Genomic DNA, 6,784 nt, shown 5'->3' with positions numbered 1-6,784 from the left:
AATTAAAAAAAAAAAATAGATAAAAAATCACCTGTAACTACATAGTTAGTCTGGCTGAAAAAAGACAAAAGTCCATCCAGTTCAACCAGAGAAAAAAAAAAAAAGTTATAATCCTATACCCACAGCTGATCCAGAGGCAGACAAAAAAAAACAGCAAAGCTTGCTCCTGCAGGGAAAAAAATAATTTTTTGATTCCCCGAGAGGCAATCGGATATTCCCTGGATCAACCTGACCTATAAATGTTATATCCAGTTATATTCTTTCCTCATAGCTGAGCTCCTCCATGCCTCTTATCAGTTTGGTTGCCCTTCTCTGTACTTTCTCCAGTTCCCCAATGTTCTTTTCGTGAATTGAATTGGTGCTCAAAACTGAACTTTATATTCCAGATGAGGTCTTACTAATCATTTGTACCCGGGGGGGGGGGGGAATGATATCTCTCTCTCTGGAGTCTATACCTCTCCTAATACAAGAGAGGATTTTGCTCGCTTTAGATCCCGCAGCTTGGCATTGCATGCCATTATTAAGCTTGTGGTCTACCAGAACTTCCAGATCCTTCTCCACCATTGACCCCCCCCCAGATCCTTCTCCATTGATTCCCCCAGTTGTACCCCCCCCCAATATGTATGAGGCATGCCTATTCTTAGCCCCCCAGTGCAGAACCTTACATTTATCAACATTAAACCTCATTGGCCCCATAGTCCCCCAATTACACAGAGCATTGAGGTCGGCTTGTAAATTGGAGACATCCTGTAAGGACGTTATTCCACGGCACAGCTTGGTGTCATCTGCAAAGACTGAAATGGGATTTATAATCTCAGACCCGATATTGTTTATAAATATATTAAAAAGTAAGAGTCCCAACACTGAACCTTGGGGTACACCACTGACACCCCTAGACCATTCAGAGTATGAATCATTACCCACTACTCTCTGAATACGAACTTTTAGTCAGTTTTCTATTCATTTACATTCAGATTTTTCCAGCCTGTAGACTTTACCTTACACATTAGCTGTGTGTGGGGAACTGTGCCAAACGCTTTTGCAAAATCCAAGTATACCACGTCGACCACCACCCCTCTGTCCAAGTATACCACGTCCACCACCACCCCTCTGTCCAAGTATACCACGTCCAATGCCACCCCTCTGTCCAAGTATACCACGTCCACCGCCACCCCTCTGTCCAAGTATACCACGTCCAATGCCACCCCTCTGTCCAAGTATACCACGTCCACCGCCACCCCTCTGTCCAAGTATACCACGTCCACCACCACCCCTCTTTCCAAGTACTCCACTGCCACCCCTCTGTTCAAGTATACCGCGTCCACCGCCACCCCTCTGTCCAAGTATACCGCGTCCACCGCCACCTCTCTGTCCAAGTATACCACGTGCACCGCCACCCCTCTGTCCCAGTATACCACGTCCACCGCCACCCCTCTGTCCCAGTATACCAGGTCCACCGCCACCCCTCTGTCCAAGTATACCACGTGCACCGCCACCCCTCTGCCCAAGTATACCACGTGCACCGCCACCCCTCTGTCCACGTATACCGCGTCCACCGCCACCCCTCTGTCCAAGTATACCACGTGCACCGCCACCCCTCTGTCCCAGTATACCACGTGCACCGCCACCCCTCTGTCCACGTATACCACGTGCACCGCCACCCCTCTGTCCCAGTATACCACGTCCACCGCCACCCCCCTGTCCAAGTATACCAGGTCCACCGCCACCCCTCTGCCCAAGTATACCACGTGCACCGCCACCCCTCTGTCCACGTATACCGCGTCCACCGCCACCCCTCTGTCCAAGTATACCAGGTCCACCGCCACCCCTCTGCCCAAGTATACCACGTGCACCGCCACCCCTCTGTCCACGTATACCGCATCCACCGCCACCTCTCTGTCCAAGTATACCATGTGCACCGCCACCCCTCTGTCCCAGTATACCACGTCCACCGCCACCCCTCTGTCCCAGTATACCAGGTCCACCGCCACCCCTCTGTCCAAGTATACCACGTTTACCGCCACCCCCCTGTCCAAGTATACCGCGTCCACCGCCACCCCTCTGTCCAAGTATACCGCGTCCACCGCCACCCCTCTGTACTCGATGTGCAGTGACACACTTACAGCCGCAGCATCTGTCAGCCTGTCATTGACTTGTACTGGCTGCCGGTGGCTGAACCCAAACTTCTGTGAATCCCGGCCGCAATAATATGCCGATTGCTAGCGGAGTCCAGCCTTCTGTGTGACCAAAGCCTTCCAATAAATGGTGTTGACCATAGAATGGGCTCATTACTATAATGCACGAGTCAGAATTAGCCCTAAGGGCCTGTTCACACTTGACTCAAAATGCTACCGCTTAACAAATGCACATATAGCGGTAATAGGTGTATTTGACTCACATGTAACACTCGTTAAAAATGATACCCTAAACACCCTATGTGCGTTATTGGTGCGTTTGAGGCACGTTAAAACCGCACCACAAATGCCTATAATACAACGTAACGTTAGTGCACCGCAGAGGCCTGTCAGCGTGTTTGTGGAGCGTTACCACAGGCTTGAATGGGAGGCATTGAAAGACTTCGAACTCCTCCAGACTCAACATCAGGCTTCACGTTTGAAGCAATGCTAACGCTTTGTTTAGCGAACGTGAACGGCACTGTGGGCTGTCCGTAGTATCATTTGCCTAGACGTTTGAGGAGTGGTAAAGGGTTACTAAACCCCGGACCCGGCATTCACTATATGCGCTCTCCCCGGACCCCGCATTCACTATATCCGCTCTCCCCGGACCCTGCATTCACTGTATCCGCTCACCGGACCCCGCATTCACTATATCCGCTCTCCCCGGACCCCGCAATCACTATATCCGCTCTCCTCGGACCCCGCATTCACTATATCCGCTCGCCCCGGACCCCGCATTCACTGTATCCGCTCACCGGACCCCGCATTCACTATATCCGCTCTCCCCGGACCCCGCATTCACTATATCCGCTTTCCCCGGACCCCGCAATCACTATATCCGCTCTCCCCGGACCCCGCATTCACTATATCCGCTCTCCCCGGACCCCGCATTCACTGTATCCGCTCACCGGACCCCGCATTCACTATATCCGCTCTCCCCGGACCCCGCATTCACTGTATCCGCTCTCCCCGGACCCCGCATTCACTGTATCCGCTCTCCCCAAACCCCGCATTCACTGTATCCGCTCTCCCCGAACCCCGCATTCACTGTATCCGCTCACCGGACCCCGCATTCACTATATCCGCGCTCACCGGACCCCGCATTCACTGTATCCGCTCTCCCCGGACCCCGCATTCACTGTATCCGCACTCCCCAAACCCCGCATTCACTGTATCCGCTCTCCCCGAACCCCGCATTCACTGTATCCGCTCTCCCCAGACCCCGCATTCACTGTATCCGCTCTCCCCGGACACTGCATTCACTGTATCCGCTCTCCCCGGACCCTGCATTCACTATATCCGCTCTCACCGGACCCCGCAATCACTATATCCGCTCTCCCCGGACCCCGCATTCACTATATCCGCTCTCCCCGGACACTGCATTCACTGTATCCGCTCACCGGACCCCGCATTCACTATATCCGCTCTCCCCGGACCCCGCATTCACTGTATCCGCTCTCCCCGGACCCCGCATTCACTGTATCCGCTCTCCCCAAACCCCGCATTCACTGTATCCGCTCTCCCCGAACCCCGCATTCACTGTATCCGCTCTCCCCAGACCCCGCATTCACTGTATCCGCTCTCCCCGGACACTGCATTCACTATATCCGCTCTCCCCGGACCCTGCATTCACTATATCCGCTCTCCCCGGACCCCGCATTCACTATATCCGCTCTCCCAGGGCCCCGCATTCACTATATCTGCTCTCCCCGGACCCTGCATTCACTATATCCGGTCTCCCCGAACCCCGCATTCACTGTATCCGCTCTCCCCAGACCCCGCATTCACTGTATCCGCTCTCCCCGGACCCTGCATTCACTGTATCCGCTCTCCCCGAACCCCGCATTCACTGTATCCGCTCTCCCCGAACCCCGCATTCACTGTATCCGCTCTCCCCGAACCCCGCATTCACTATATCCGCTCTCCCCGGACTCTGCATTCACTATATCTGGTCTCCCACAGTACACACAACATGGAAATGCAATTATTTTAGTAAATATAAACTGCTAAATACCTCTTCTCACCAGCAGTATATAGCAGTCTTGTGACTTCTATCAGTGTCCAGCAGAGCACTGGTTAAAGCTTGTAGGAGTTTTCATTCTCCTGATTGTCCTATGAGGCTGCATAACCCCTGACCCTCTTGTCTGGACAGTGCTGATTGGCCCTGTGCTGACCACATGCAATCTCCCCAAAAAAAAAAAAAACTCAAGCAATACACACCAAACTGAGCATGTGCACCTTTCCCCCAATGTTCTGTGCTGTCAGAAGATGGATTAGGGACAGTGTAGGATCAGAGAAGACAGGATCAAACAGCCTTTTTACACAATGCTGAGGATTAACCCCTTAGGTTCCACAGTGAGTATAACAAGCATGCTTTACTGCATCTACAGACTGATTGTCCTGCTGTGGGTATAGTAACACTTTAATGGTTTTAAAGTGATTTTAAACCATTTTTTTTTTTACTTACCAGTTCTGTGTAATGGTTGCACACAGAGCAGCCCCGAGCCTCCTCTTCTAGGGTCCATCATTATCTTTGACTCCTACAAGCACTTGCCAACCAGCTGTAGTACATATAGAAGCCAAACTAATTTGGTCTATTCTGGTATAGGGGTGCACAGCACATCCCCCCCCCCCGCTGTATCCACTGGACACAGCAAATCGCGGATCCTGGCACTCGGCGCCTGCTGATCATGTGATCGATATGCAATCGCAAAATCAGTGTCAACAGAGCTGTTCTGAATGAATTCATTCATAACATCTGTGGTTCCTAGACTGTGAATGGCCCACAGCTGTCACATGGTGCCAGGGCCAATCACAGCACTTTGTACCATATGATTAGCTGTAGCCAATCACCGATCACAGCAGTCATGTATGTAACCGATTCATGACAGTTGAAAAGTTTGCTGTTACAATGATCTTCATTCTTGCAAGAACACTTATTGTTATCTCACATATATATTCTTATTCTTATTATAGCTAAATTGACCCCCCTAACTCCTCCCACAGTTTTACACTACATAGACAGTAATATACTGAAACGTGCGGATTGTTCCCGATTGGTGCGCTATTACTTTGTGGAACGTTTCGCCAAACGGTTCACGAAATATCGCCATTTTTGTGGTGAACTTTTCCCATAGGAATGAATGGCGGAATGTTCAAAACTAGAGTGGGAGCTGAAAAATCAGGACATGATTTCTAAACTGCCATCACTCCCTCATTTTCAAGCCCACCTACACAAATCGTATATCAAAACGTTCAGCTATCGCTGCTGCCACTAAACGGCTAAGCCATAGTCCTGATAGTTTTCACAATATGACCATTTGTTTGCAGCTCACGCCGACCATTGACATTCATTGAAACTCTACTCTAGCCACCTCAAATTTGAAGGGCAATTTCTAAACTGCGACTGTGCCGTCATTTCTAATATTTCCGAGACATACTATACATCAAAATGTAGGTCTGGGTCTTGTGATTCTCACAATATAAAGCTCTTCGGTGTAGGATTTATACTTTTTAAACTACAACCGTTTGAAGATGGCAACCGCCAGTGAAGTGAGCAAGTTGGAGCAGTTTGTTTTTAACCGCTCTTCTCTGCCCTTGCTGTAGAGTGAGTTGCCATAGGAACCCAGGTGTGTGATCAGGTAGCAGAGTGACAAAAGCGAGAGTGTGAGCTGAAAAATAAAAGTTGAAATACATTTCTCACTCTATCAGGCTTGCCATGGGCACTTTTTAAATTTGATCAATCAATTGGTTAGTGTAATGTTCACTATCTTTACTCACTCCAAATACTCCACACAGTTACTCTGCCCACTCCATAAAGTTACTCTGAACAGTCCAACCTTTTCACAGTTACTCCGCCCACTACAACCACACAATAGTTACTCCAGCCACTCCAACCACACAATAGTTACTCCGCCCACTCCAACCACACAATAGTTACTCCAGCCACTACAACCACACAATAGTTACTCCGCCCACTCCAACCACACAATAGTTACTCCAGCCACTACAACCACACAACAGTTACTCCGCCCACTCCAACCACACAACAGTTACTCCAGCCACTACAACCACACAATAGTTACTCCAGCCACTCCAACCACACAATAGTTACTCCGCCCACTCCAACCACACAACAGTTACTCCGCCCACTCCAACCACACAACAGTTATTCCAGCCACTCCAACCACACAACAGTTACTCCGCCCACTCCAACCACACAACAGTTACTCCGCCCACTCCAACCACACAACAGTTACTCCGCCCACTCCAACCACACAACAGTTACTCCAGCCACTCCAACCACACAACAGTTACTCCGCCCACTCCACCCAGTTACTCCGCCCACTCCAATTACAGACTACTGGTAGAGGTAAGAACACTTCACACAATTTCCCCAGAAATTGTAGCTTTTCTAGTTTAGTATTGTCCTCCAAATTTAATATGGTTTCTGTGGCTTCATTCCACATCTGTCAGAATTTTGCCCAGTAAATACAAATTGAAGTCCTCATGCACACGGGACGTTTTCAGAAGGCTGGTAATGTGAACGGTGTAAAGTCACGTTAAAAATGTGTGTTTTTCAGCTTTTTTTAAGCATTTTTGCATTA

The sequence above is a fragment of the Staurois parvus genome, unplaced genomic scaffold (assembly GCF_062004578.1).
Source record: "Staurois parvus isolate SC_StPar_1 unplaced genomic scaffold, SC_StPar_1.0 ptg000432l, whole genome shotgun sequence".
In the NCBI taxonomy this organism is placed as follows: domain Eukaryota; kingdom Metazoa; phylum Chordata; class Amphibia; order Anura; family Ranidae; genus Staurois; species Staurois parvus.
Note: the sequence above shows the minus strand (reverse complement) of the source record.